The 9448-nt window shown below is 44.6% G+C and overlaps 1 pseudogene; it reads right to left on the bottom strand.

The window, feature by feature from the left end:
* Nucleotides 1-6984: 6984 nt before the first annotated feature.
* On the bottom strand, nucleotides 6985-9141 carry LOC112628020 (annotated as a pseudogene).
* Nucleotides 9142-9448: the final 307 nt, after the last annotated feature.

The following is a 9448-nucleotide window of genomic DNA, read 5'->3' as shown; positions in this document are numbered from 1 at the left end:
ACTGACTTCTTTCACTTAGTAATAGGCATGTGAATGGCTTCTTGGCCTTTGGCTAAGAAGTGCAATAACATGCATTTGAGCTTCCTCCATGTCTGTTCATGGCTTAATACTTCATTTCTGTTTACCGCTGAATAATGTTCCATTGTTGAGGTGTACCACAGTTTATCCACTCCCTTATTGAAGGACATCTTGATTGTTTCCACTTTTGGGTAATCACGGACAAAGCTGCTCTATAAACACTCATGTGTGAAGGTTTTTATGTGGACATACATTTTCAACTCAACCAGATAAGTCCCTAGGAGTGTGACTGCTGGATTGTGTAGTAAGAGCACGTTTAGCTTTGTGAGACACTGCCAAATTGTCTTCCAGAGTGGCTGTACCATTTTGCATTACCACCAGCAATGAAGACAGTTCCTGTTGCTCCACATCCTGGCTAGCATGTGGTATTGTCAGTTTGGATTTTGGCCATTCTAATAAATCTGCAGTGGTATCTCATTGTTATTTCAATGAGCAATTCCTTACTGATAACTTAGGTTGATCATCTTTTTATATGTATGTTTGTCATCTGTATATCTTCTTTGGTGAGGTGTCTATTCAGATCTTCTGCCATTTAAAAATTGGACGGTCTGCTTATTGTTACATTTTAAGAGTTCTTCATATATATATTTTGAGACAGGGACTCACTCTGTCACCCAGGCTGGAGTGCAGTGGCAGTGATCACAGCTCTTTGCAGCCTCCACCTCCTGGGCTCAAGCAATCCTCCTGCCTTAGCCTCCTAGAGTAGCTGAGACTACAGGCATGCACCACCATGCCCAGCTAATTTTTGTATTTTTTGTAGAGATAGGGTTTCGCCATACTGTCCAGGTTGGCTTCATGTATTTTGAATAAAAGTCTTTTATCAGCTATGTGTCTTGCAAATATTTTCTCCCAGTCTGTGGCTTGTCTTTTCATTCTCTTAACAGTGTTTTTTGCATAACAAAAGTTTTTAATTTTAATGAAGTCCGACTTAGATATTTTTTCTTCCATGGTTCATAGTTTTGGTGTTTTTTCCTGAAAACTCATTGTCAACCCAGAGTTACCTAGATTTTCTCTTATTTTATGGAAACTTTATAGTTTTATGTTTTACATTTAGGTATATGATCTATTTTGAGTTAACTTTTATGAAAAGTATAAAGGTCTATGTCTAGACTTTTTTTTTTTTTTTGCACATGGATGCCCAGTTGTTCTAGCACCATTTGTTGAAAAGACTACCTTTTCTCCATTGAATTACCTTTGGTCCCTTGTCAAAGATCAGTTCACTATATTTACATGGGTCTATTTCTGGACCTTCTATTCTGTTCCATTGACCTGTTTGTCTATTCTTTCATGAATATCACACCGTCTTCATTACTGTAGATTTATAGTAAGCTTTGAAGTCAAGTAATGTCAGTCCTCTGACTTCCTTTTCAGTAATTATGTTGACTGTTCTGTTAATATCAAAAAATAATTCACTGAGATTTTAATTGGGTTTGCATTGAATCTATAGAACAAGTTGGGAAGAGTCATCTTAATGATATTGAATTTTGCTATCCATGAATATGGAATATCTCTCCATTTTCTTTTTCTTTTTCTTTTTCTTTTTTTTTTTTTTTTTTTTTGAGGTGGAATCTGGCTCTGTCACCCAGGCTGGAGTGCAGTGGCGCGATCTTGGCTCACTGCAAGCTCCGCCTCCCGGGTTCACGCCATTCTCCTGCCTCAGCCCCCGAGTAGCTGGGACTACAGGTGCCCGCCACCACGCCCGGCTAGTTGTTTTTGTATTTTTTTTAGTAGAGACGGTGTTTCACTGTGTTAGCCAGGATGGTCTCGCTCTTCTGACCTCGTGATCCACCTGCCTCGGCCTCCCAAAGTGCTGGGATTACAGGCGTGAACCACCGCACCCGGCCTTCTTTTTTTTTTTTAATGGAAGCTTCTGACTTATTTCAGACAAAGTATTAGACTTGCTATTAAGAATCACCTTGAGGGGCATTCCAAGATGGTCGAATAGTAACAGCTCTGGTCTGCAGCTCCCAGCATGATCGATGCAGAAGACGGGTGATTTCTGCATTTCCAACTGAGGTACCTGGTTCATCTCGTTGGGACTGGTCAGAAAGTGGGTGCAGCCCACAGAGGGCGAGCCGAAGCAGGGCGGGGCACCGCCTCACCTGGGAAATGCAAGGAGTCAGAGATTTCCCTTTCCTACCCAAGGGAAGCCATGACAGACTGTACCGGGGAAATTGGGACACTGCCACCTAAACACTGCGCTTTTCCAATGCTCTTAGCAAACAGCACACCAGGAGATTATATCCCGCGTGTGGCTCAGCGGGTCCCACGCCCACAGAGCTTTGCTCACTGCTAGTACAAGATCAAACTGTGAGGCAGCAACCCTGGATGGGGGAGGGGTGTCCGCCATTGCTGAGGCTTGAGTAGGTAAACAAAGCGGCCTGGAAGCTCAAACTGGATGGAGCCCACCACAGCTCAACAAGGTCCACCTGTCTGTGTAGACTCCACCTCTGGGGGCAGGGCATAGCTTAACAAAAGGCAGCAGAAACTTCTGCAGACTTAAACGTCCCTGTCTGACAACTCTGAAGAGAGCAGTGGTTCTCCCAGTACAGTGTTTTTATATATATATATATATACACACACACACACACACAGTATTATATATATATTATACTTTAAGTTCTGGGATACATGTGCAGAACGCGCAGGTTTGTTACATAGGTATACATGTGCCATAGTGGTTTGCTGCACCCATCAACTCATCATCGACATTAGGTATTTCTCCTAATGCTATCCTTCCCCTAGCACCCCAGCCCCTGAGTGATGTTCCCCTTCCTGTGGCCATGCATTCTAATTGTTCAGCTCCCACTTATGAGTGAGAACATACGGTGTTTGGTTTTCTGTTCTTGAGATAGTTTGCTGAGAATGATGGTTTCCAGCATCATCCATGTCCCTGTAAAGAACATGAACTCATTCTTTTTTTATGGCTGCATAGTATTCCATGGTATGTATGTGCCACATTTTCTTTCTTTTTTTTTTTTTAGAACACATTTAATTTGCAAATACATAGTTATGCTTCCATCTATGTAATACTTCCTCTTGTAACTGAAAACAGCTAGCTCTTACCCTAATATAGTACAAAGTCTCATATGTCACTTTATCTATCTTTGAGTGATGTTCATTCCTCTCCTAGCTGAGCCTCAATATTTCATTATTATTATTATTATTATACTTTAAGTTCTGCATGTGCATAACATGCAAGTTTGTTACACATGTATACTTGTGCCATGTTGGTGTGCTACACCCATCAACTCGTCAGCACCCATCAACTCGTCATTTACATCAGGTATAACTCCTAATGCAATCCCTCCTCCCTTCCCCCTCCCCATAATAGGCCCCAGTGTGTGATGTTCCCCTTCCCAAGTCCAAGTGATCTCATTGTTCACTTCCCACCTATGAGTGAGAACATGCAGTGTTTGGTTTTCTATTCTTGCGATAGTTTGCTGAGAATGATGGTTTCCAGCTGCATCCATGTCCCTACAAAGGACACAAACTCATCCTTTTTTATGGCTGCATAGTATTCCATGGTGTATATGTGCCACATTTTCTTAATCCAGTCTGTCACTGATGGACATTTGGATTGATTCCAAGTCTTTGCTATTGTGAATAGTGCCGCAATGAACATATGTGTGCATGTGTCTTTATAGCAGCATGATTTATAATCCTTTGGGTATATACCCAGTAATGGGATGCCAGCACAGTGTTTGAGCTCTGAGAACGGACAGACTGCCTCCTTAAGTGGGTCCCTGACCCCTGTGTAGCCTAACTTGGAGACATCTCCCAGTAGGGCCGACTGACACCTCATACAGCCGGGTGCCCCTCTAAGATGAAGCTTCCAGAGGAAGGATCAGGTGGCAATATTTGCTGTTCTGCAATATTTGCTGTTCTACAGCCTCCACTGGTGATACCCAGGCAAGCAGGGTCTGGAGTGGACCTCCAGCAAACTCCAACAGACCTGCAGCTGAGGGACCTGTTAGAAGAAAAACTAACAAACAGGAAGGAATAGCATCAACATCAACAAAAAGGACATCCACACCAAAACCCCATCTGTAGGTCACCATCATCAAAGACCAAAGGTAGATAAAACCACAAAGTTGAGGAGAAATCAGAGCAGAAAAGCTGAAAATTATAAAAACCAGAGCATCGGCCAGGCACAGTGGCTCACGCCTGTAATCCCAGCACTTTGGGAGGCCAAGGCAGGCAGATCACAAGGTCAGGAGATCGAGACCATCCTGGCTAACACAGTGAAACCCCATCTCTATTAAAAAATACAAAAAATTAGCCAGGCATGGTGGTAGGCGCCTGTAGTCCCAGCTACTGAGGAGGCTGAGGCAGGAGAATGGCGTTAACCCAGGAGGCAGAGCTTNAAAAAAAAAAAAAAAAAAAAAAAAAAAAAAAAAAAAAAAAAAAAAAAAAAACCAGAGCACCCCTTCTCCTCCAAAGGATCGCAGTTCCTCACCAGCAATGGAACAAAGAAGGACAGAGAATGACTTTGGCGAGCTGACAGAAGTAGGCTTCAGAAAGTCAGTAATAACAAACTTCTCCGAGCTAAAGGAGGATGTTCGAACCCACCACAAGGAAGCTAAAAACCTTGAAAAAAGATTAGACGAATGGCTAACTAGAATAAGCAGTGTAAACAAGACCTTAAATTACCTGATGGAGCTGAAAACCACAGCACGAGAACTACGTGATGCATGCACAAGCTTCACTAGACAATTCAATCAAGTGGAAGAAAGGGTATCAGTGATTGAAGATCAAATTAATGAAATGAAGCGAGAAGAGAAGTTCTGAGTAAAAAGAAATGAACAAAGCCTCCAAGAAATATGGGACTATGTGAAAAGACCAAATCTACATTTGATTGGTGTACCTGAAAGTGACAGGGAGAATGGAATCAAGCTGGAAAACACTTCTCGGGTTATTATCCAGGAGAACTTCTCCAACCTAGCAAGGCAGGCCAACATTCAAATTCAGGAAATACAGAGACCACCACAAAGATACTCCTCGAGAAGAGCAACCCCAAGACACATAATTGTCAGATTCACCAAGGTTGAAATGAAGGAAAAAAGGCTAAGGGCAGCCAGAGAGAAAGGTCAGGTTACCCACAAAGGGAAGCCCATCAGACTAACAGCAGATCTCTCGGCAAAAACTCTACAAGCCAGAAGAGAGTGGGGGCCAATATTCAACACTCTTAAAGAAAACAATTTTCAACCCAGAATTTCATATCCAGCCAAACTAAGCTTCATAAGTGAAGGAGAAATAAAATCCTTTACAGACAGGCAAATGCTGGAGATTTTGTCACCACCAGGCCTGCCTTACAAGAGCTCCTGAAGGAAGCACTAAACATGGAAAGGAACAACCAGTACCAGTCACTGCAAAACCATGCCAAATTGTAAAGTCCATCTATGCTAGGAAGAAACTGCATCAACTAACAGGCAAAATAACCAGCTAACATCATAATGACATAACAACATTAACCTTAAATGTAAAAGGGCTAAATGCCCCAATTAAAATACACAGACTGGCAAATTGGATAAAGAGTCAAGACCCATCAGTGTGCTATATTCAGGAGACCAATCTCATGTGCAGAGATACACATAGGCTCAAAATAAAGGGATGGAGGAAGATCTACCAAGCAAATGGAAAGCAAAAAAAAAGTAGGGGTTGCAATCCTAGTCTCTGATAAGACAGACTTTAAACCAACAAAGATCAAAAGAAGATCAAAAGAAGGTCATTACATAATGGTAAAGGGATCAATTTAACAAGAAGAGCTAACTATCCTAACTATATATGCACCCAATACAGGAGCACCCAGATTCATAAAGCAAGTCCCAAGAGACCTAAAAAGAGACTAAGACTCCCACACAATAATAATAGGAGACTTTAACACCCCACTGTCAATATTAGACAGATCAACGAGACAGAAGGTTAACAAGGATATTCAAGACTTGAACTCAGCACCAAGCAGACTTAATAGACATCTACAGAATTCTCCACTCCAAATCAACAGAATATACATTCTTCTCAGCACCACATCACACTTATTCCAAATTGACCACGTAGTTGGAAGTAAAGCATTAAAAACAGGTGCTGGAGAGGATGTGGAGAAATAAGAGTGCTTTTACACTGTTGGTGGAAGTGTAAACCAGTTCAACCATTGTGGAAGACAGTGTGGCAATTCCTCAAGGATCTAGAGCTAGAAATACCATTTGACCCAGCAATCCCATTACTGGATATATATTCAAAGGATTATAAATCATGCTACTATAAAGACATATGCCCATGTATGCTTATTGCGGCACTATTCACAATAGCAAAGACTTGGAACCAACCCAAATGTTCATCAATGATAGACTGGATTAAGAAAATGTGGCACATATACACCATGGAATACTATGCAGCCATAAAAAAGGATGAGTTCATGTCCTTTGTAGCGACATAGATGAAGCTGGAAACCATCATTCTGAGCAAACTATCACAAGGACAGAAAACCAAACACTGCACGTTCTCACTTGTAGGTGGGAATTGAACAATGAGAACACTTGGACACAGGGCAGAGAACATCACACACCAGGGCCTGTCATGGGGTGGAGGGATGGGAGAGGCATAGCATTAGGAGAAATACCTAATGTAAATGACAAGTTAATGGGTGCAGCAAACCAATATGGCACATGTATGCATATGTAAAAAACCTGCACATTGTGCACATGTACCCTAGAACTTAAAGTATAATATAAATAAATAAATAAATAAATAAATAAAATTTATTTCTTCTAGTACTAAAAAAAAAAAAAAAAAAAAATCACCTCAAAGTGATCACTATTATGGTCATTACCACAACAGCTAGTGAAGCAGGATGGAGGCAGACACCTGCAGGGCCACCAACATGCCTGAGAGCCAAGACCAGCCCTAATTCTTCACTTCTGCAGCCTCCTCCTCAGTCTTTCCCTTAGCCTTCTTCTTCCTCTCCACCTCTCCTCCTTCTCCAGCATTGCCACTATCTCAGCTACCTGACTGATAGAGATGTGAACATCTTCTTTGTCCACCAGCTCAATCACCTTAATGAGGTTGTCAATATTGACCTTGCCATTTTAATTTTTATCCAGTGTTGAGGCCAAGCTGATCAGCTTGTTTTCTGGAATGTTCTTGATTTGCTTCATGGTGCTGATGAGCTCGGTGATACTGATGACTTTCTCTCCCGCTCCCCCTGAGCCCTCTGCCTGGCCCAGCTTGCCAGGCCTCTGATCCATCTCCAGCTGTGTGATCAAGCTGTCTATCCACCAGATCATCTGCTGAACTCTCTTTGTCAGTGTCTTGCTGGCTTTAGATTTTTCCACATATTTTTCTTTGCTGATCTTAGAAACTTCCTTCTTGATCTCTTGCAAATCATCACTATAGTCCTGGACGTCCTCCTTCAGTAGCTCCAGCTCCTCCTTCTCCTTGGTTAGGGACTTATTTTGCTCCTTCAGTTTAGAACACGAGTCACTAAGTACACCCATTTCTTCTTTGGTTATTTTCTCTTCCTTCAAGATCCCCAGCACAGGGACAGTGTCCTTCAGGGCCTCTGAGGGCAGGATCATATCAGGCACTTCTGGCTGCTGGTCTGCCACTGGCCTCTCAGGGGTGGCTTCTTCCATTTCATTTCTTGGGATAGCTTCTGCAGCTCATTCTCCCTGTGCTCCTGCTGGATGGCCACCTCCTCCTGTAATGTAGCCTCCAATTTCACTTTGTTGTCCACCTGCTCGCCCTCAACCTTGGCCACTTTCACCTGGGCTCCCTCTGCCGCTATCTCTGGAAGAGTCTGCAAGGTGGATTTGAGCTGGTCAGTAGGAGAGAGGGTGTCTGGGAGGTATATAGCTCGGGACAATGACAGCAGTGATATGGGGATCTCTTGATGCAAATGCATATCCAGCCACTGCTTCAGCAGGCTCCTCAGATGGTTTTCTGAAACCCAGAGGGCCCACATCCCTCGAGTTCTACATGTCGACAGCAGTTCCTTGATATTCAGGCTGTCCACCCCTTCCTCAGCAATCAGCTCATTGTTGGCCTTTATGGCCCTCAACCTCATGGTGAGCTGAAAGCATAGGAAGTTGTTGGTGCCTATGGCCTGGAGATCCAGCAGCTCACACAATGCCACCAGCTGCTGGCAGGTGAGGTTATCCAGGGTCAGCTCATCCTCAAATAATTTGGGAAAGCGCATGATTTCTTTGCTGTTAAGTCTTTCCTGTCTCTCAGATCTTCTGGAAAAACATGGAGAAGTCTTTGGCAGTCCTCCCCTTCACTTTTTTGTTCTTCACAGCCATCTCCTTGATGGTGTCCTGGAGAAATTTAGCCAGTTCCAGTTCCCCCATAGCTGCTTCTTCGGTCTCTCCTCCTTGATGGACTGGGTCTCAAATGTGGACAGCAACATGTTGGAAAAGATTTTCACTACCATGAGCAACAGCAACTCCATGAAAAGCACCACTGCAAAGATCAGGAGCTGGACCAGGCAAAAGAGGTCAGCACAGACACGGACAAACTGCCTGTGCTCCCAGCTGGTCAGCATGTGGCCACTGAGAATCCTCCAGAGCGTGTGTGTGGCTATCTTGGTGGCGGTCCAGAGAAGGCAGAAGCCGTGGTAATAGTGCTTCAGCCTGTCCAGGACCCTCTGCCCCACAGACTTCATTGGCGCCTCTTCAGCGGGGCTGTATACGGGGCTGCCTTCCTGCAGCTTCTTGTTCTTGTCCTTGGAGGACTTGACTACGGAGTCGTTGCCAAGGTGGGGAGATGAGTGCCAGGAGCGCGCAGGAAGGTCCTGAGGTCCCGTGACCACCAAACATGGCGCCACCGTTGCCACTGTGTGCCAGCGCTCCCGCCTCACAGGCCAACGGCTGAGGTGATGGCCTCTGAAGGAAGGTCACCGGATAGGCGGGTGTGCGGCAGCTAAATGGAACATTCACGGGGCTCGTCAGCCCTGCGACGGAGACCAGCACGATCCCCCAGGTTACCCCTCAGGGCAGCGACGTGGGGTGGTGGGAGGCGGGAGGCCGCCCGGCCCTGACAGCTCCTCAGTAAGATGGATGACATGGGCCTCCTGCAGCAGCTTCCTCCTCCTCCTCTTCCTCCTCTGAGGCTCCTGGGCCTATGTTGCGCCTCAAGCTGGCCCGCAAGGACGACTGACAAAGGCTGCGGACCAACGAAGAGCTCCAGGACCCAGCATCAAAGGCGGCCAAGTCACTCACAGACTTCCGGGGACCAGGTGGGCAGAGCAGGGACGGGAGGGGAGGCCGGGTTGCCTTCACCATTGGGCGCTTCCGCTCCTGCGCACTCCATTTCTTTAGATGGTTGATCTCTTTCATTAGTTTTATCATTTCCTTGTGTAGCTCGTGTACAC

The sequence above is a fragment of the Theropithecus gelada genome, chromosome 7a (genome assembly GCF_003255815.1).
Source record: "Theropithecus gelada isolate Dixy chromosome 7a, Tgel_1.0, whole genome shotgun sequence".
Lineage (NCBI taxonomy): Eukaryota > Metazoa > Chordata > Mammalia > Primates > Cercopithecidae > Theropithecus > Theropithecus gelada.
The sequence above is the reverse complement of the archived record's forward strand: the minus strand, read 5'-3'. Positions and strand labels throughout refer to the sequence as shown.